A 23,669-nucleotide genomic window follows, 5' to 3' on the forward strand; every position below is an offset into this window, starting at 1 on the left:
GTCAGGATAAAACGATTTCCTCGTTACTAACCCATGTGCAAACGTTTCTGTCCTGTTAGCAACTTTCAAGTGTATCATTGGGAAAGTTGTTGATTGGTGGAAAAAATTTCAATGAGCAGAGTCTTGCCGTTTTCAGATAGGCTATCTGGATTCTTTCTTCGTCCTTCGTTATCGCAAACAACTACCTGCTACCTATTGTATCTTTCCCAAGCCGATTGTGATCCAGTCGCTTCAAACACAACAATAGCAGCTATTTACTTTGGTACAATGGTTCGTTTTCTTTAGATCTGAGGATATATGTTTTCGAATGGAAAGACGGTTTTTTTCCCACGTAGCTCTATTATTTCATTATACATGGTGTTTTCAAAGGTGAGGCTTTTTTTTTGACAGACAGAAGGTAGAACTCATCAAAATAAGTCTATCAACCAAATATTGTCTATATAAATTTTCCAAGATGGCTGAGATACAACCCCTAGAAGTTCGACAAAATTTCATCGAATTTCAAGTACGGGACTGTGGAAGGTGACTCCTGCTTCGGAAAAACGAAACAAAACATAAACATATGGCTGGACAATGAATGGTTCAGTACCAAGTTCATCGGATTAGATGCAACAGGTCACTTTTGAGATAAACATAATTGTTGTATTTGCAATTTAGGGTGGAAAAAATGTAGAAAATCGAGGCAGTTTCTTGTGCTTATGTTAGTTATGTCGAAAAAGTGCTATGTTTCCCCATTTCATCCCATTTTTACGACGATTGTTGAAATGCTGGAACAAGAAGATTGTGATGCCCATTGTGGGAAAATTCGTGAATAATTCAGACGAATTTTATTGGTGAGATTTTGAAGTATTATTCTATTTTTTACACTTGTGTCTTAGGTCTCTTCTATCAGTTGGTATCGAAATGAGCCATTTCATAAAATCGTGTAAGTTACTAAAAAATAATGACAATAATTTGGCAATCCTAAGTTTCCATTTCCATTACCACGTAAATATTGAATGTGCCAATATTCTAAACGAAACCACATGGTCGAATCGATAATTTTTTTCCATTGCTTTGCGATAATTCAGCTAACAAACGGTCTAGGGTCGTATTAGGATCTATTTCAGTAATCATTTTCAATTTTTTTTTTCAACTTTGTCATTCTGAAAGTTTTGTATACGTGATTTTTGGTGAAACGCTTCGTTTTGACCAGTCCTACCTTCTGTTGAAAAAAATAGCCTCACCCTCAAATACACCCTGTATTCATTTCAATTTGCATTGAGTCCCGAAAACAGGAAACAGAGCTTTTTTCTGGTAGAGAACATTATTATTTTGGAAGATCACTTGATTAATAGTTAAATCTTATATTCCATTAACAAAATTGAACCGAGAGTATCAGAACATTTCTCAAAGAGAGCAGACAGATAAAAAAAGTGCGTGCCTCTCTATTTGACGTTAATCGTTCAGCTATGCCTCATAAAGACAGGTATAGAAAATATACTAAGTGACATAGAAAACAGAACAGCCAACATAAATGAATTTCATCTTTTGCGGAAATATTCGAAAGTCAACTTTCGACAAACGTATCTTGCAGAAAAATTATCGTAGAGCTAAAAGTGATACATTCAGAGTGACCATCTGAAAACTTGCCAGTCCAAATATGTCACGATAAGCATGATTTCAGAGAAAATGCCGGAACAGGTCAATTTCCATTCGTAGGGGGACATATTTTTAGCAGAATTGTAAGCCGAAATCTCCTCAACCCTAGGTGTAGGAGCTACAACCCCTAAATTCTCAATAGGGAATAGGGGGTGAGCTATACCTCAATTGAAAGATCACTTGATCCTAGAATGAATACTATGGTTTGAAAATTTTTACCGAGTCCTTGAAGTAGCTACAGGGGCTGACAATTTGAAAACTTGCCAGGCCTCGACAAGGATATTTTCAGAGAAAATGCCAGAACAGGTCAAGTTTTATTCGGAGGGGAACATGTTTCTAGCAGAATTGTAAGCCAAAATCTCCTCAATCTTAGGTGTAGGGGTTGCCACCCCTAAATTCTTAATAAGGAATACAGACTGAGTTATACCTATACCAATTGGAAGACAGCAGTATTATGTAGAGGAGCATATTGTCTTCCAATCGAGGTTTAGCTCACCCTCTATTCCCTATGAAGAATTTAGGGGTGATAACCCCTACACCTACGTTTAAGGAGATCTCGGCTTACAATTTTGCTCAAAATATGTTCCCCTCCCTTTAAAAATTGACCTGTTCCGGCTTTTTCTCCGAAAACATCCTTGTCGAGACATAATTGGTCTGGCAAGTTTTCACATTGTCAGCCCCTGTAACTACTTCAAGGACTCAATAAAAATTTGCAAACCATAGTATTCATGTAGAGGGTCAAGTGAACTTTCAATTGAGGTATAGCTCACCCCCAATTCCCTATTAAGAATTTAGGGGTGCTAGCCCCTACATCTAGGGTTGAGGAGATTTCGGCTTACAATTTTGCTTCAAATATGTCCCCCTCCGAATAAAAATTGACCTGCTGTTACGACATTTTCTCTGAAAACATCCATGTCACGACATAATTGGCCTGGCAAGTTTTTAAACTGCCACGTATTCTGACAAATCAACTCTTCACTGCAATTTTTCCATCCGAAAAAATTGTCTGTGATAACTGAAAATTACACCTTTAATGGATGTTGAACAGCCTGTATCTCTTCAAACGAGCCAAATTGGAAAAAAAGGTGGAAAAAGGTTTCTTTTTGAATTATGTACAAGTCAAAAACTTGCTCTGTAGGTGTACCTATTATAGAAACTCTATGCAATAAATACATCGATACTAGGTGTATTAATCTATATTCAATGTCACCTGGTGTATTATAACGATTTCTAGAAAGAAGGAAAGTATGCTTGACATCAGACCACAGATGTGCGGTTTCTCCTACTCGTTATTTGGCTTTCCCATAATTCGATGCGAAATAGGAAATTGCATAAGAGTCTACTGACTTTTCCCACGATTGCTGTCCAGTTTCCGGGCTCCGTTCAAGATACTACGTTATTCCATCGAATTCTCCCGTTATCACATCTTCGGAGCGTGATTCCAAAGCCTTGGAACAATAAATCGTGACGCAAAACCGAATTATAATAAATACGAAAATAACGACGGCGTATCGAACGTGGAAAATCAGGTGGTTGACGAGTACACGTCTAGTCTGGGATTAATTTTCTGTGCACTGGCACTTTCCCAGTTTCTTTTCGAAACGGAAAAACGGTCTTCCAAGAATACCGCTCGACGATGTTGATTGATAGATGATGTTTGCGACATTGTACCGAAGGCAAGACGAAAAAAAACCTGTTGTTTGTTTGTCATGATGTTCCATGACGGAGTCGGTCTCGAAAAATATGTTTGGGAATATTCCCATTTCAATTAATTTTTGATTGCGCGCAAATAGACCGTCACCTCCCAGAAATCGTGGATCACAATTTGTGTCCCACGTCAATGGAAGCCATTCGTTGTAGTGTTTTTAATTTTCCCATCAGAATTTTCCGTTGGAATACAACATCCGTGATAGAACTTCTATTTGGAAGACAGTTGCATGGAGGAAAAAATTCGAAGATGAGCTGAATTATTTAAACATTCAAAATTTTCACATTTCAAGAAGTGTCCAATAAAATATCCATAAAGTATCAACCATATGGTGAAATTGACAATTTTCTAAATATTCCATGAATAATGTATTTTCCAAGGTATGTAACGAATTTGAATTATCTGTATACCAATAATATTCAATATATTTAACAAAACCAAAATCCTGGTAAGTCCGCCAGAAAGCCTTCAAACAGATATCAGCCTGGAGAATGAAACTCTAGAACAGGTCGAGCAGTTCAAATACTTGGAAAGCTTCATAAATACTGGGGCTAACTTGGACACGGAAATACACAACCGTATCAATTCGGCATCATGGGCATTCTGGAAGCTAAAGGACAGTGTTTCAAAATCACGACCTCAATTTGAAGACCAAGACATCTGTTTACAAAGCAGTGGTCCTCCCAACCCTTCTTTACAGAAGCGAAAGCTTAACGCCCTACAGGCGACATATCAAACAGCTCGAACAAACGCAACAACGTCATCTAAGACAAATAATGCACATCAGATGGTTCCACAAAGTTTCAAATGCGGAAGTCTTGCAGCGCGCGAGTTGTATAACAATTGAGACTCAAGTAACGAGGGGCCCGACTCAGATGAAGCGGCCACTTTCTGAGGATGCAAGACATAAGACTCCCCAAAATAGCTCTGTATGGCGAATTCACAGAGGGAGCTCGGAAACCAGGAGGCCAGTATGAGCGTTTTAAGAATATACTGCATAATCCCTGATATCAGTTAATGCCAATCATAACTGGGAACAACTAGCGTTAGACAGATCACATTGGAGGTCTTTGGTCCACAGTTATAATGGAGACTCGAGAAGAATACAGCGGCGGCTAGATATGGTTGGTGGCTATCCATGCCCGGAGTGTGGAAGAATCTGTAGGTCACGGTTGGGTCTCTTTGGTCACTGGAGGGCACACAGTCGCAAGTAGCCCTAAGAAATTATAAGTTTGATAGCACCGACAGTTTTGTTTTTGTGTCTTTTTGTAGATTTATTGTCGGTAAGAGAATACATCAATGAAGGAATGATGAATTCAATATTGCAAATAGTAGGTAAGTATCAAGAATATACTTCTGCGTTACACATTTTGATTCAGTCTTGTTTTTGTCTACCGTTTGCTAAAGTTTAGACAAAATGCGTTATATCACGAATCACGAATGGAGATCAGTCAAAACTGATGTGTAAATAGAACAATAAAACTCAATAAAACATTGAGAGATTTCGTGATCCACCTGGACCTAGACCATGAAGATATTCCAAAATGCCTGATAGGGACGTGATTCTTAGTCAAGACGAGTGTAATCAAGTTGTGAATAAATATTTTTCATTATAAAACGGAATTCGTTCCTTTTGAATTTTGGATAACACTTTTATGAATTCTTCTACCAAATAGAACACCTTTGCAGGTGTCCTATTGATGAGCATTTCTGAGATGCGGTTGAATTTTCTTATATTTTCAAATTCGATTTTATCTCGATCAAACCAATAACGGTCCCACGAATTCCTATTATTATCATCTTCATCGTGCCCGTTTGCAATATCACGTGCTTCTAAATTATGTATTATCACTCTTGGGGCGAATGAACGGAAATTAAAATTATACCAATATAATACACATTGCGGTTGCTATTGGAGTGGATTATTGCCAGCCGTTATAATTTATTCAATTGATAAAAATGTTTTCTGCAGCCTGAATTGCTGCTGCCTTTATTTCATCACAGTCAACCGGAGTACTCTTTATACAGCGTGAGTCTTCGGCTCGTAAAAATATATATCACCTAATGATTCGAAATGAAAGAATATTTTGAGCTCGTCAGTGGATTCTACGTAAAAAAGTGCCTGTAGAAGGTTCAAGTTTTAGATTTGTAACTTCAAAGACAAAAAAGTTGAGAACTTTACGAAATTGTCAAACTCAAAAACGAAGTATCGTAGGAGGCTGCGGTTTTCAACATTCTTTGTTTTTCCGAAAAAGAGTTAGGAAATGTGTCATCCGTTTTTTTCTAGCTGCTATAGTTCTCGAGATCCTCTCAGTAGACAACGAATTTTGCCCAACCTGTACAGAGACGACTGTGATGCTAAAATAGGTAGATTTCTTTTATTCGGATTACTTTTCTACCTCTACCTGAAGAGGTGTGGCATCTGTACAAGTACCCTTGTAGGACACGTTGTCATCACAGTATATTAGGGTTACAGCCCCAAGCTCTTGCCAGTAGATAAATATTTTGTGTTGGTTTTGACTTGTGGAATTTTCAAGAAAATCGAGATGAAGAAACAGCATAAATCAAGCAATTTGAGCCACCCTGTAACACAATTTAATATATTTTTGATTTCTTCGAATCAATTCAAAATTTTGACTTATGTTAACTCGATATTGAGACAAGGAAAAACGTCGAAAGTGTTATAAATTTAACGATCGCTCTCTCGATAATTGTTCCGAAACTTACAGAGCATCAAATTACTACTAGCACTTTCGTGAATACCCCATCGAATGAGCACTTTCCAAATGTGCGAGACCTAAAATGCAGACCATTAAATTCGCTACGATCACGCTAGTTACGATAAGAGAAAACTATTAATTTCCAGTTAGTCGGTAACTATGCAATACTTTAGCATTTTTCAACCGATTTCACCTTGATGATTTCCATTCAAAGAAACGCGATGTGCATGTTACCATTCTTCGAATTTTTCGGAAAAATTTGATGAGAAAATCGACCAATCAAACTACTTAAGGAATTTGAATTTTCAGAAAAATTTAACACTCGATAAAAAATTTGAGGGGTGAAAGTAGTGTGGGTCTTTCATTATTTTTTTTTTGGGCAGCCCTTGCTTAAATACTGCTTCTAAAAGATGGTACCTGAAAAGCAATTTTTAATGTTTTTGTTCAAAAACCAGATAACTGAGAGGAATGAAATTGTGCACACATTCTACAGAGTGAATTTCCATATTTTCTCGTATTGCGCCGTTTTCAAGTAATTTGATGTTCGAAAATTAAGAGGGATTTGTGAAATTTGAAAAAATGGGTACTTTGGCTGAATGCAACTCTGTTTGAAAGATCAATAGATGTGTAATGTCACAGATTTAGCTTGTTATTCTGAGGGGAATTTTTTTTCTCCAGGGGTGGCTTCGCTCATTATGAAAACTTAAAATGGCTATATCTTTTTATCAGGGCCGAATCGGAAAAAACGGTATTAAAAAAAATGTTTCTTTCAACCTCAAGAATCTACTATTGAAAAATTTGTACGAGTCAAAGGCTCATCCCGTATAGGGCGAGAAGTCGACCAAAAAATATTGATCTCTATAATTGCAAGGGGTAGAAAAGCCACTCCTAAAATTGTTTCGCGAGAAACTTTTTTAACATTAATATTATACCACTGAAAAATTGTTTCTTGATAGCTCGATTCATTTTAAACAAATAAGGTCTCTGGTAATTTCCTGCTAAAAAAAATAGCTCTAAGGCTGGAACTATCTTCGAGCTTAAATTTACCTAGTAGGCGGATATCATGCTGACCTCATAGGAAATACCACCAATTTTTTTAATGCCTTCTCGCTCCCATATAGTGTCTGATAAATTCAATTACTTTCAATTTTCTAATTTCTGAGAAAAAATTGCCATCTTTTAGGGGGCTGCATGTAGACAGGGGCTGCCGAAAAAATATGACAATGAATCACCCCTTAAGTTCTTTCCCAACTATTAATTGACAACCTGTATTCACCACCATTTAAAAACCCATAAATTCTTCCTCAAAATCGCCGTGTATATTTCGTTGCTGACAATACTTACAAGTTTCATATCTTGCTTTAATTCAATCTGAGTTCCCCTCCAAACTATTCGATTACGACCTTCCACTTTGCCCCCTTCCCCCCCTCTGAGGAGTGCACGAGTTTCCGATAAAATTTAATGGCAAAAAAATGAACCAATCGACAGATGGCGTGGGAGAAATGCACAGCGATCAAAATGCTAATTACGAATCGCAAGGGTCAATTAGATCGGGGACCTCAACAATGAATCGATTGCTCGGTAGCGACTGTTCAACCTTCGAAATATCGAATTGCCCGAAATAGAAACGTCAATGTCGATATCATGTGATGCCTATAAAGTAAGTGATGGATCAGAGAGGCCCGTGTCATTCGAGAAGGTCCAATGAATTCATTCCGCATGAGAAACGCTGGCAAAGGAAATGCAAAAACGATGCTAACTGACTATTATTTCCTATTACAACTTCGCCCACCTGAAGATGCTGCTGTGTAGCGAAACACGCGCACATGTTAAATAAATTATCCTAGATAAAAACAAATAATTCAGTAGAATAACTCCTTTTTTTGTCGAGACAAGATTTATAATTCGAAATTAAATTTTGGTGGATATTTTCTGAAATTTTTTTTTTACATTCCGTTAGAATGATGAAGATTTTTTTCAATCAAATTATAACGACCAAACTTCGACTAAAAATAGATCTGATATCTTGAACAGCATTCTCAGTTTAAAAACGTGTGGGTGTACTTTTGAACTAAGGGTTGGAGCATCCTGTATGCATCAAGCTGAAGATTCACCCTGTACATCCTCCGATAATGTTCAAAATCCAAAGGATGAATTGACTCAAATCAACGGAGAAAAGTTATTCCCACGAGGGTTCATCGAAACAGGAGGGTACGTCCACGTTTTGGACATGTTATTTCGAGCATTCTGGAAGAACCTTGACATCTGTTAAATTTGACGAATGGGTGGTTTTGTCAGGTAGACAGGAACGAGGAATGTTTAGGGTCACATTATTCCCATTCATCTCTGAAACCACAGATGCAAAAAGGACTGATGTTCAACCTGATCTAGCTATCCTTTTCTACCGAAAAAGAGTCGGGCATGGGAGTTGGAAAAAATAGGATAGATGCTGAGGGCTTCGATGTCAATAATTCTTGTAGCCGGTATACCAGTCTTTGTCTCGTACAAATGTTTTAACAGTAGATTCTTCTGGTCAAAAGAAACACTTTTGTCCTATACCATTTTTTCGAAATGGCCTTTGTTTAAAAGATGAAGGCTTTTGAAAAACCATAAAAAAATATTATTTTTAGTTGTCACAAACGGTTTTATTGAATGAAATGAATTTTTTCATTTATTTGGTGAATCTTTTTTCGAACATAAGATATCACCCACATCTTCCAGTTTTCCCATTATGACCATTCGGTTCCATAAAAAAAAACAAATATGTATTCGAAAAACCCTACTCTTGAATTTAAGTTGGGCACTATCTAATGAATATTTGAACGTTTTGAAAAATAAAAGTATGTATTCTTCATATTTTCTCATATAATGCGACGTTTTCGAGTAATTTGATGTTGTTGTCAATTCGGAAAATTGGGTACTTTGTCTGAATGCAAGTCTGTTTAAAAAATCCACAGATGTGTAATGTCATAGATTCAACTTGTTGTTCTGAAGCGAATTTTGTTTGTCCAGGGGTGGCATAGCTCATTATGAAAACTCTGAATGGCTATATATTTTTATAAGAGCCCAATCGTAAAAAGTGGTATAGGAAAAGTGTTTCTTTTGATCTCAAGAATCTACTGTTAAAATATTTGTACGATTCAGAGACTCGCCCTGTATGTAGTTTGGCCATCTCTGACCATAACGAATAACATTCAAGTAACATTAATATATCAAGTAACAAGAAAATGAATTTATGACGAAAATTTTTTTGTGGGTTTTTCTATTTTCTTTGTCACATGGTATATTATAGTGAATATAATTATTTTCTTAGGTAGAAAAACATAGCAGGGTGTATTCCCCATGGTGTATTTCTCCAGGGGTGGCATAGCTCATTATGAAAACTAAAAATGGCTATATATTTTTATCAGGGCCGAATCGGAAAAAATAGTATGGGCAAAAAGTGTTTCTTATGAAATCAAGAATATACTGTTAAAATGTTTGTACGAGTCAAAGACTCATCCTTTATGTAGTTTGGCCATCTCTGACCATAACGAATAGCATTCAAGTATATATCAAGAAACAAAGAAAACAGAACCCCAGCATTAAAGCATTTATGACGACAATTTTTGTTGGTACTTCTATTCTTTTATGTCACATGGTATATTATAGTGAATATCATTATTTGGTGAAGTAGAAACAAGACAGAAAAATATAGCAGGGTGTATTCCCTATGGTGTATTTCTCCAGAGGTGACATAGCTCATTATGTAAACTTTAAATGGCTATATATTTTTATCAGGGCCGAATTGGAAAAAATGGTATGGGAAAAAATTGTTCCTTTTGACCTCAAGAATCTACTGTTAAAATATTTGTTCGAGTCCAAGACTCACCCTGTATATATTTTGGTCATCTTTGGCAATAAAGAATAACATTCAAGAAATATTTATATACCAAGTAACAAAGAAAACAGAACCCCAGCATTAAAGCATTTATGACAACAATTTTTTGTTGGTACTTCCATTTTCTATGTCACATGGTATATTATAGTGAATATCATTATCTGCCGACGTAAAAACAAGACAGAAAAGCATGGCATGGTGCATTCTACATCTGAAAATTCGAATTTCATAGATTTTGGCAATGGCTATTCCCATTCATCGAAATATGACCCTATAGCTTTCCATATGTCCAGAGAGTAGGATGGCATAAATTAATCTCACGACATTCCCGTGACCCAATTTTTCCGCCTAAAACCGAATCTACGATCACGACCAACAAGAGCACATTCACGACGCGTGGTTTTGTTGATCGTTGAACGACCACGAGACGGGAATTTCAAAGTCCTTCGACACCTTTCCTGTCGAGTGATATTAAATGAGAACCCACACGGAGGCGGACTAAAAACTGGAAAGTTTCTAGTGTTTCACGTGTAAATTCTTCCTATTACATAACTGGATATTCTTGGAATACATCACCATCGTGATCGTGGAAACGTAGAAACGCTTTCGAGAATTCAATTTTTTCAATACCAGATATTGACGATTCGTTATTGTATTATTTATTCAAGACGCGTATTGGTGTATTGTTTGTTAATCTTGAGATTACAGCTAATTTGGATTCATCATTGTCAAGGGTAAACCGTAGAATTAATATCGAGAATTAGGGATGAGGTATAACGACTGAGTTTATGACTGATGGAAATGAGCCCTATTGACTTTGACCCTTTGACTCTTACAATTATTTTGACAGTTGATTCTTAAAAAAAAAATTTTCCTTCACCATTTTTTCCGAAATGGCACAGTTCAAAAGGTACAGGCTGTTGAAAAACTATAAAAAAAATGAAAAACACCAGATATCAGCCACGTCTTTTGGAAAATAAAGCTATTCAACATATAATCGAGTAATTCGGTTTCAAAAATACAAAATCTGTGCAATTCGAAAAATTGAGTATTTGGCTGAATGCAACTCTGTTTAAAAGATCCACAGATGTGTACTGTCACAGATTCAGCTTGTTATTCTGAAGGGAATCTTGCTTTTCCTGAGTCAGCATAGCTCATTATGAAAAAAATTGTTTTATCTCTGTACCTACACCGAATGGGAGAAAATGGTGAAGAAAAGAGAATCTACTGTTAAAATATATGCAAAGTGATTCACTCTGTATAGTACATCTATGCCATCATCATTAGTTCCTAAGATATACGAAAGCCCTCTGTAATACATAACAATAAACGATATCTACATATACGCAAAAATAGAAAAGCATATATATGTAATTTTCAGGTGCATTAGGATAATATACAGGGTGTATTTAGAGGTGAGGCTTTTTTTAACAGAAGGTAGAACTGGTCAAAATGACCAAAAATCACCTATACAAAACTTTCAGAATGACAAAGTAGAAAAAAATTGAAAATGATTACTGAAATAGATCCTTATACGACCCTAGACCGTTTGTTAGCTGCAAAGCAATGGAAAATATTATCAATGCGACCATGTGGTTTCGTTTAGGATATTGGCACGTTCGCTATTTACGTTGTGATGAAAATGGAAACTTAGGATTGCCAAATTTTACCCATTATTTTTTAATAACATACACGATTTTATGAAATGGCTCATTTCGATACCAACTGACAGAAGAGACTTAGGACACAATTGTAAAAAATAGAATAACACTTCAAAATTTCACCAATTAATTTCGTCTAAATTATCCACGAATTTTTCTACAATGGGCATCACAATCTTCTTGTTCGAACATTCTAACAATCGTCGTAAAAATGGGATGAAATGGGGAAACATCATAGCACTTTTTCAACATAACTAACATAAGCACTCTCAAGAAACTGCCTCGATTAGCTACATTTTTTTCACCCTAAATTGCACGGTACAACAATCAAGATTCTCTCAAAAGTGACCTGATGCATCTAATCCGATGAACTTGGTACTGAACCATTTATTGCCCAGCCATATGTTAATGTTTTGTTTCATTTTTGCTATGCCGGAGTCACCTTCCCCATTCCCGTACTTGGAATTCAATGAAATTTTGTCGAACTTTTAGGGGTTGTATTTCAGCTTGGATATTTTATATAGATAATTTCTGGTTAAACGACTTATTTTGATAAGTTATACCTTCTGTCAAAAAAGAGCCCCACCTTTGAAAACTGTGTAATGAACGATATCTGTACGCAAAAATAGAAAAGCATATATAATTTCCAGGTGCATTAAGATATATAAATATGCAAACGTAAGTTTCCCAGATAGTACCTCCAATAAACTCAACATAATTACTATGGTTATTGATAATGGCCAATGTTATATTTCATGTATACTTAATGAAAATGTTTAAAGTTTGCAATTACTTGTAAAAACGTTTTTGAAAAGTATAGCCGAACCACCACAATGAAGATAACAATACAACTTGGAATGAATTCAGTAAATCAAAGACAGTATTTTACTGCAAATGGACATGTCGATTGGTATTTTAAATTGAGCGATATAAAAAAATATTATAGAGCGTGTCCCAATTTGAGGTAAACGTAATCTATAATTTTCCCAAATGGCAATCCAAATTTTTATGATTTTTTCTTAGGTTATAACAAGTCACCAAATATCAAATTCTTATTCCCTGTCGTTGATTGTTCGACGGATTACAATAATCTTCATTTCCAAACGTCAGAACAACAACTGGCGTTGTCGTCATTAAAGAAATATCATTTATATAACCACACACACACTAATCGTAATATTTCCTAACGTACACAGCTCACGAAGGTCGTAGAATGGTAATGATAGGAATAAGTACAACCGGGCAAAAACATTAAACAAAATATATGTCAAGCTCACGGAAAATCGGTCGTATATTGATTGGGAAACCGTATACAACCTCAATTTGATAGCGTAACGTATGTAGGCTTTATAACGCTTTCACTAACAACACGTATAGCGTTTCGCGCGTAACGACGACAATAAAAACATTGGGAAAATTCTAAACTGTATGGATAAGACTACATATTCTCGCAAACGAATCACCATTGAAAATTTCCACTCAAATTCAACATATAGAAGTGTGAACTGATCCTGACACACCCTGTATACTTACATGAAAGATTTTATAACTGAATGATCCGCAGTGTTTGGGTTAAAAAGTATACAAATTTCAATTAAAAAATATTCATATTGTCAAGATATTAACAGGGTCTTTATAAATGATTGAAACATCGCAGTTGGTGACAAATTTGAAATTCTGTGACATATTGTTCAAAGCACTTCAGAAAGAAGAAGCATGGGTAGATTCAAAGCCTACTTATTACCAATATTCTTCCTCATCTTTCATCAACTCTTGTTACAACATACACCCTGTGTAACCAATAATCTATTACGCATTTCTCTAAACCCTTCTTTACAATATTCCTTCCAGGGTATCGCATTACTCAAAAGCAAATTAGACGCCGTTCTCTAATTAATTCTCGATACTCTCGTTAATACCACACGAAGGAAATCTAACTGTAAAGACACCACCCATTTTCAACATAAAGGCTGTAATTAGGAGAGATAACCATCCACCGTTGCGTGGTGCACGGTCACTGCACCTGATTGAAGACTGTCGAGCAGAGGTAGAGAAAAATTCAAGGAACAGAAGCCCGATCAGGGACACGAAGACATTGACCCTGGACGCTTTCAGGAACAAAAACATTCGGAACTCGATGTGTTGCAATGCTGAAGAAACCAGCTCTGTTAATGCGATCCATAAAGAATCGTATCTGATAGATGTTTCGTTTCGAATAACAGATTATCGATCAAACTGCTCGTCCAAAAGTTAGAGAATTGAGGGTTTCCGAACAAGCAGTCGATATGCAGATTTTCTGGGAAAATATAACAGAAAAACAACAACAATTTTGGGTCTCACTGGGTCACGATATACCCATTGAATTTTGTAGAAATCGACCCCTGATCTCCAGTCACAATTTCAACCATCAAAATTAAAATTTGTCGATTGGGGCCATAACCCTCTTAAGTGACTCAACTTCCCACTTCCATGAAGACAAAATTCGTGGAATAGAATTGAGATCCGTTGGATTTCCCAAGCAAGAGCAGAAATAGGTGATTGGGATGAGTCAAAGGATGTATCTATTATTGTTTCCTCGATTTAATCATTGCCATTCCCAAATTATATATAATCAAACACCTACGGAGATTAAATTAGGAATGGATAAATACAGTATGAAACAATGCTTTCGATAATTCAGTAAATCCCAATCGAGCATTACCTTGTCCATTAGAATCAAAGGTGTAGAAGTTGCAAACTCAGTTCTTTCTTTGTCATGTTTCTGGTTGTAAATCATATAAAAAGCTAATTATTTTTCCCCTTCCGGCATTTGAGTTTATGTTTTCTTGAATGATCATCTCCAGATTTTCAATTATAGCTCTGACATATTCTGAAGAGGTGGTATAACATCGAAAATCTCAAGTTTCTTGAATTTAGACACTCTGGATTGAGGCCAACCAAAGTGATACATTCAGAGTCCTATGTTATGACTAAGAGGATATTCTTGTAACAGAAGTTTGATGCATCAGAAAATTGCATTAGAATTTGCAGAATTAGCGCGACTATACAGGCTGTCCAAAATCAGGTCGAAAAAATTCAATGATGTAAGATATGCTATAACACGCAAGAAGGGAATTTTGCTAAGAGATATTTCCTAAATAACTAGCAAAGGGTTATACATTTATACTCCATTCACATTTATTTTAGCAGTCGGTTGGCCATGAAATAATTTTCTCAAGTTTTTGTAACTAGAACGGAGTAAGGTTGGCACTCATGAAATTTCGTTAATGTCATAACGCAGTTGCCACAACTTATATCAATTTTTATTACGAAAATGACAAAAGTGATTGAAAAAACGGACAGGGTTTCAGATCCGCTCATTCAAATAGTTATACCCTGATATTCTAAATATCTGAATATTTCCACAATCAGAACGATTGTGAATGAAGAGGATGACAAAGAATTTCCTTTTATTGGGAGACCCAAAAAAGTGGTGGCAATTGAGAATTTTATGTTTGAGTGAATTGATGCGAAAAGTTTACTACACGATTTTCGATGAAGGTCATCGTAGAATAAGTTCCGAAAATTGATTTCTCTATTTTTCATTTGACTTGACTTATACATTGTAAATGTCTTAAGGTACCAATAAATACCTAATTATTATTATTATATCAATGTATTAAGATGAACACCCACAAATACGCGCCAGTTGTCCTGTTTATTGTTTATTCATGTGAAATTTTTGTTCAACGGTGCAGTTCATCTTGACTTGAAACTTCCTTTAATTCTTTTTACTTACATTGATGCAAGATTTTGTTGAAGAATTTAACATTCTTGTAATTATCTGTTAATTCCTTCGGGAGATACCCATTCCCAACCACAGCATCATATGCATTTCATCTTCGGGTTAATATTTTTGAAATTTACAACTGATGTAACGTATTCAAACTTTAGCCAAAGAAGATAACGAACATTAACTCTTCTCGAGCTAGTGCATATTATGATATTATACTGATCTCTTGTATTTTCCATGCAAATAACTGGATTTGGTATGCCTCCAATCAGTTTGTATAAACTTAAATTATGTTCGTCACATATTTTCCGAAGAGATTCGACATTGTGATAAAATACGTAATAACAGAAACTTTTACGTAGAACGGGCAACATAGCGTTGATTTAAAACCCAAAAATGTTTTGATAAGTTTCATATCCCCACATTTTCGTACTATACAGAGTGAAATGTGTCAAATTTCCATGGCCAACCGAGTGCTAAAATAAAAGTGAGAACACAACCAAAATTTTTTTGAATTAATTTCTATCAGTTTTCTGGTTTCTAAAAAATTATATGGAAGACCTACACTTTAATATCTTTTATTGTTTCGCAACTATGTACTTATTCATTTACACCCTGTATTAATCAATTCGTATCGTATTTTGGAAAGATTTATTTAATTGTTATTTGATTAAATTTATATTCTCGCCCTTTTTTCATCTGATACAGGTACGACTGCACTTATGTTTCATGAGTTTGAAACAAGCATCTTTTAATTATGAAATAGAATAGTGCATCCAGAAAAAAAATCTGATATGAGGTAAAGGGGGCAGATTCCTCAGTTTTTTTCCAAGATGAATATATAGCCTTAAGTGAGCAAAACATTAGTCATCTCAAATTTCCCCCATCTTCAGTGAATCAACCAGATCTCTAAATAGATAATTATTTATAGAGAATCAAGATCCACGTTCAGAAGAAAACGATTTCAAAACAATTCACGAGAAATCCTCGCGTTACTTTCACTTTTCGCAAGCGCGACACGAAACTAAGAACTTTACAAGAACAACGAATTAGAATCAGGACCTACCTCTTTTCGATCGACGAGTACCAAGAATGTATTCCTGAGGGATCGATAAACTCCTGACCTCTTGGTGTATCACAACGAGGTGGGAAGACAAAGGAGCACAGGTAACTTGTACGGTCGTGTAACGACTGCCGTTCTGAATACCACTAGGTTAAAACGCAGTGAATTTTTGCACTCTTGACACACTTTCGACCAGAGCAGCTTGGATATGCTCGGATGAATGGCTTGGCAATAACAAACAGTACGACTGACAGGATGACAACTCGCCTTTGGAAAGCGTAATACGTCAACGTTATTCGGCTGCTTGTGGAGAACTGACAGATGCTGGCGCAAACTCTAGGTGGAAAACTCGATGTTCCTCCCACCAGAACACGGAAAATCCTCGATCGATTCGACGTGCACAGAAGGGGAACGAAATTCGTAATTTATCTGAAGAAACGTTCAGATTACAACCGCTCTAATCTCCCATGTGAATATTTCGTTGAACACGTTCCGATCGTTTGGGATCCCCCCTGAAAATATGTGACTTTCTGTAATGTCTCAACGAATTTCGATGTTTCCATTAGAAATCTTATCGGAGACGGCGATAGGGAACTAGAATAGTAAAACAACATTTCTGAAGTTGTCTGCGACTAATGGTTGTAGTGGAGATCTCTCAAGATTTTCTTGGGAATAGACGAGGACGGGAAAACTTTCACCAGTCCTTCTTGTACCTACATGTTTTTGTTTTTGCATAACCATTTTGCATTCCTTCGAGCGTCCATAAACAAAATACCGTTCTGTGCAATTGAACATTTATATCGTTCATTATAAGTATTACTCCGCCATTTTGAAACCCCATTTTGAATGTATCTGTTGACAAAATATCCATTTTTGTACTCTGGTGGTAGCCAGAGTGACTGAAATATGGCTGTAATCATACAAATCGGGCACTAAGCAAGAAGTCCTTATATTTACTTTTAGTCTATTCAAACATAAAACACTGATCCAAACTCAATAGGTACTCAAAAAACGACTAGATTTTAAGGTTATGAAAACAATAACAACAACATAGGAAAGGATATTAACAACAACAGTTATGCTATAGTATAGTTCCGTAACTGCCCACAGTGCTCACCCCAGCGCTGCAGTCTTATTTTGAACCCAGACCCAGTGGTTATGTGGGTGAATGACATAACAACTGACATTGACAGATTAAGCAAGTTTGGGGTTAAAATCACAACTAACTTCACGTTCATTATTTTAATATACAATTTTTGTCCCGATTGTAGTGGTCAATATTATTAGTAAAGCAATGTTCACAGTCATGTTCTTCATTCGAGTCACATTAAATAATTAATGAGCTAATTTTAGGATTATATGATATATCAGAAAAACAACCTGACATTTGTTTTGTCAAATGCCATTTCAGATCAAAAAGGTCAAAAGAAACACTTTTGTCCCATACCTTTTTTTCCGATTCGGCCCTGATAAAAAGATATAGGCATTTTAAGTTTCCATAATGAGCTATGCCACCCCTGGAAAAACAAAATTCCCTTCAGAGCTAAATCTATGACACTACACATCTGTGGATCTTTTAAACTGAGTTCTCTACAGCCAAAGTATCCAGTATTTCACAGATAATTTTTAATTTTTGAACATCAAATTACTCGAAAACGGCGCATTATACCAGAAAATATGAAGAATACTTTTAGTTTACAAAACGTCCAAATATTTATTAGATGGTGTCCAACTTATTTTCAAGAGTTGTGTTCAAATGCTCATTGGACAGCGTCCAACTTATTTTTAAGAGTTGGGTTCTGTGAATTTTTGATGAATATTTTAATGGTACCTAATGGTCATAATGAGAAACTGGAAGATGTGGGTGATATCTTGTGTTCGAAAAAGATTCACCGAATAAATGAAAAACTATATTCCGAAATTCATTTCATTCGATCAAACCGTTCGTGAGATTGAACTAAAAATAACATTTTTATATGGTTTTTCAACAGCCTGTATCATTTAAACCGAACCGATTTGAAAAAAATGGTAAAGGAAAAAAGTGTTTCTTTTGACCTCAAGAATCTACTATTGAAATATTGGTACGAGTCAAAGACTCACCCTGTATACATAAACCATTGAAATTCCAATTTCATATGTATGCCGACTTGCGCCCAAAAAACCACAATGAAATAAATTTTATGAATACCAGGCCAAAAACCCACTCATGTCTGTGACAAGGTACCTAACTTGCTAACCTCACTTTGGTCAGTTTTGTCAACTTGACCTTTAACGTTTAGTATAGGTCAAAAATGTCGAATTTTTTGTCAAAGTAAGGAGAGTAGTTGATGAGAGGGTTAAGCAGCTTTTTCCAAATTCATTCTTATGCTCATAAATCTGGAAGTCACACGATGAATCACCCTACTCAAGACATGTTCTGTTTTCCCAAACAAACAGAAAACCTTCTAACCCACGATATCAGTTTGACACGCGGATATCCAGAATTAATGGGTTCGATAAAATAGAGAAGAAGAAGTAAATCAGGGAACATGAAAGTTGTATCAACAGGTGCATTCTACTTCGATACCATCGATATTTACGAATTTAAATTTGATCTTTGTGTCAGGTCATGAGTGAACAGACGTACTTTCGCTGACGGTTAAAGTACAAAATGAAATTTGTAGCCATGTTATGTAGACCTTTATCTAAATTTTCATCGCGTTATCAGGCATTCCACACCTTCGACAAGTGGGTAATTATCATCTATAATAATAAATATAATGCGTTTTTATGAACAGGAAAGGAGAAATTATTCCATAGATCTTGAAACATTTTTTTTGCAATTCTTTCAGACTCGATTTATTTAATTCCCCTTTATACTATGATTTTATTTTGAGCACCGAATTCATAATGAACTGCTGAACAATTGATAGGGATCACACTGCTTTTTATTCGTTGCTGTTAAATTATCTGTTATACATGTGCTCTTTTAGGAAAAATTGCGATATTTTAAGTTCTTATCATTTTGTAACGTTTTCTACACTTAATTAAAGGCCCGTTTGCACCAATACACCTTAAAAGGAGTACTGAACTAAGTGTCGTTTAAAGTTAATGGACGCTTAATTTTATTCCCAGTTGCATGACTGTGGATTAACAGAATCTTAAGTAAGGGGCCCTTAAGTTTTTATATCTAGTGATATTTCAGTTTTTTATTTTGGTGCAACTTCATCCAGGTGCAATAAAGCTACTTCATTGTTACCGGTTGTCGATGATCGTTGTCAGTTTCAAGTAAATTATTATATTATTATCAAAGAGTAACAACTTTTTGTTGTTACTCATTGAGATTATTATTGAGAATGATAAGGATTGTCAAATAAAGGGTACCTAAGTTTATACAAGTACAACACTTTCTTTGTAAGGTCTTGTGTGAATTTGTTTTATAAATGTTGAAGAGGAATATGAAGAAAATGTCCTTATTGTCCTCGAATACGATGAATGATTGCCAAGCAAGTGGTGGTAATCTACAAAAGGGCACTCAATTTCTCAACAGAGGAAAAGAGTTTGTTGCTAACTAAAGTATGAAAATTGAAAGACTGATGGCATAACAATAAGGGCAAAAAGAAAAGGCTTGATATTCAATAACGAATTCATTCAATTTTCGAAATCCATCAAAAATGGGAAGTTCTGCAGCCAGTTCAACAAATTATTCTAGGTTAGAATCCCGCCCCCAAATATTCAAGTGGTCATTACAGGAGCGCTTGAATTTAAGGTTAGCTTTAGCAATTTGAATGTCACTTAACAATTGGTGTAACGTCATTTAGACCCGTTTGCAACAAACATACTAAGTGCTAAGTGTCCCTTAAAATGGACTCTTAACTTAAATTACGTTGCACCAACTGTTAAGTGACATTTAAATGGTTTAAGCTAACCTTAAATTTAAGCGCTCCTGTAATGACCACTTAAATATTTGAGGGCGGGATTTTAACCTGGAATAATTTGTTGAACTCGCTGCAGAACTTCCCATTTTTGATGGATTTTGGAAATTGAATGAATTCATTTTTGAATATCGAGCCTTTTCTTTCTGCCTTTATTGTTATGCCATCAGTCTTTCAATTTTCAATTTTGTGTCACAAATCATACTATAGTTAACAAACTATTTTCTTCTGTTGAGAAGTTGAGTGCCCTTTATAGATTACGACCACTTACTTGGCAATCATTCATCGTATTCGTACTAACAAGGACAATAAGGACATATTCTTCACGTTCCTCTTCAACATTAATAAAACAAATTCACACAAGATCTTACGAAGAAAGTGTTGTACTTATATAAACTTAGGTACCTTTTATTTGACAATCATTATCAATATTAATGCTAATTCAGCAACAAAAAGTTGTCACTCTTTGATAATAATATAATGGTTTACTTGAAACTGACTGACAGGACAATAAAGTTAGGTTAATGAAATGACAACGATCATCCGCAACCAGCCAACCAATGAAATGGCTTTATTGGACTAGGATGAAGTTGCACCAAAATAAAAAACAGAAATATCACTAGATATAAAAACTTAAGGGCCCCTTACTTAAGATTCTGTTAAGCCATAGTCATGCAACTGGCAATTAAATTAAGCGCCATTAACTTTAAACGACACTTAGTTAAGTACTCGTTTTAAGGGGAATTGGTACAAACGGGTCTGAATGATTAAGATTATTTATTTATACTTATACTAACACTAATAACTAACTATATCACAAGTATTCATTTCCACAAGCCGCTGGGCTTGTATAGGCGCTGGAAACTTTATCTCAGCTTCTCACAGTTTCCAGAAGGTAGCAGCAGCACAGGGCCGGATTGGTTACAATATTTTTTTTTTACCTTATCATTGATCAATTGACCAAATCATACAGTGGAATATAGATAGATGGATAATAGATGGAAGCTCAGCTATTTATATCTATTGTTGAGCATTGTATTTCGATCTAACCATTAGATATCAAAATCTTACAATCCTGAAAAACCCTTATGAATATTTCATTTATTCGTATGTGTGCGTACCGAGAAATGTTTGTCGAAGATTCAACAAATAAACAGTCGATTCTAGCAACAATAAACAAGATTTTCCAGTGGGTCGTACCGACACCAAGGATCTTTGATAATTCATATATTGTTAAGATTCCAAATACAGAAAAGGCGTGATCTTTACGGTCGATAACTGATTCCTTTTAAAAATACCCAGTCAAAGGTCCGCGTTGCTATGGTGTAAAATTGGCCGATGCGATTAGGTAATAAAAATAATAAACATGATGAAATTAGAGTTCAATTTTCATTATCAAAGTCGACGTTCGATGGGGGGTCCTTCTTATCGAAACGGATCACGCAATTTTCTATTTGAGGCATTGTATATGTGTGGAATGACCTCCAAGTTGGCGACTACTGTCGGCCCGGAAGATAACTTTGATCCTTGGTCGTTTGCTTAGCACTGCCTAATTTATATGGATCAAGTTGCAAGAGCGTGTTCTCCAAAATAAACCACCCGGCAAAAGTTCAGGATATTGAATCAATTTCCTTTTCAGAAAACAAACTTAGGACGGTTTGCACCAATTCCCCTTAAAACGAGTACTTAACTAAGTGTCGTTTAAGGTTAATGGACGCTTAATTTTATTCCCAGTTGCATGACTGTGGCTTAATAGAATCTTAAGTAAGGGACCCTTATGATTTTATATCTAGTCAAATTTCTGTTTTTTATTTTGGTGCAACTTCATCCTAGTCAAATAAAGCTATTTCATTGGTTGGCCGTTTCCCGATGATCGTTGTCATTTTATTATCCTAACTTAATTGTCCTGTCAGTCAGTTTCAAGAAAATTATTTTATTATTATCAAAGAGTAACAACTTTTTGTTGTTGAATTAGTATTATTTTTGATAATGATAAGGATTGTCAAATAAAGTACAACACGTTCTTTGTAAGGTCTTGTGTGAATTTGTTTTATTAATGTAGAAAAAGAACGTGAAAAAAATGACCTTATTGTCCTTGTTAGTACGAATACGATGAAAGATTGCGAAGCAAGTGGTGGTAATCTACAAAGGGCACTCAACTTCTCAACAGAAGAAAAGTTTGTTGCTAACTATAGTATGATTTGTGACACAAAATTGAAAATTGAAAGACTGATGGCATAACAATAAAGGCAAAGGAAAATTCAATAGTGAATTTATTCAATTTTCAAAATCCATCAAAAATGGTAAGTTCTGCAGCCAGTTCAACAAATTATTCTAGGTTAGAATCCCGCCCTCAAATATTTAAGTATGGTCATTACAGGAGCAAGGTTAGCTTCAGCCAACTTAACAGTTGGTGCAACATAATTTGTTAAGAGTTCATTTTAAGGGACACTTAACACTAAGTATGTTCGGTGCAAACGGGTCTTGAAAAAACTTATTGAAATGTCTATTTTTGACACATATGGACAAAAAATTATTAAACTTATAAACTTCCTTCACGATGAACCAGAAGACGTTTCTTTAATCGTTATAAGTATAATATAATAGGGAATACTCCTTCTGACGAAAATTATGTATTTTTATGAGATATCTGTGAAACGTCACAGTTTGAAATAACCGTTTCAACCGTTTCCAAACAAAAAAAATTATTTTGAGTACTTAAAAATGAAAAATAAAAATGGGTATTTAAAATTTGAAGCGTTTCATTTCTATTGCACAAGTTGGCAACATCGACTGAAATATGCGTTGATAATAAAGGACGACAAATACACTATCTTGATGAGATAGACAAAGATGGCTGTCTATGAAGTCTGCGACGAACGAGGAAAGCCGTAATTTTATGGGATTTTTATGGCCGGTTGCTGTTGAGGCTCGCCAGTGAGTACACGCCTTATGATGGCTGTAAATCAACAGCTGTTATTTTATAAACAAGCCATTGTTTTCTTTTATGTTCTAGTAGCGCGCTGTTGCCAAATCGTAAACTTGAAACGAAGCGATTTAGATTTTAAAACCTCATATTTGAAGAATGATTTTGAATAGTTTCCACGGTTCATTTGAAAAATTCACGGATGAAACTCATAATTATTCAATTTAAACTTGCATATGTTGTGATAACCCAAATTGAGGAGAAGTCCTCATTGAAAAAAATATAAAGATGATACAGAAAATATGCATAGCAACCAATTAGGATCACAATCTCTAACACTTTCCTTGGGGTGACCCATGAAGCCTGACATATTATACTCAGTGA

General features: G+C 35.4%; 1 protein-coding gene across 2 annotated transcripts in view; it reads right to left on the reverse strand.

The window, feature by feature from the left end:
- Positions 1 to 23,669, reverse strand: part of LOC123317090 (protein pinocchio) — a 46,947-nt gene that overhangs the window by 10,324 nt on the left and 12,954 nt on the right. The window contains exon 1 of one of the 2 annotated variants that reach the window (XM_044903457.1): positions 16,449 to 16,773. The exons of the other annotated variant lie outside the window; for it this stretch is intronic. The gene's annotated coding sequence lies outside the window, so the exon portion shown is untranslated. Of the gene's footprint in view, positions 1 to 16,448; positions 16,774 to 23,669 lie in introns of those variants that run through there. 2 annotated transcript variants of the gene reach the window in all.

The sequence above is a fragment of the Coccinella septempunctata genome, chromosome 7, assembly GCF_907165205.1.
Source record: "Coccinella septempunctata chromosome 7, icCocSept1.1, whole genome shotgun sequence".
Lineage (NCBI taxonomy): Eukaryota > Metazoa > Arthropoda > Insecta > Coleoptera > Coccinellidae > Coccinella > Coccinella septempunctata.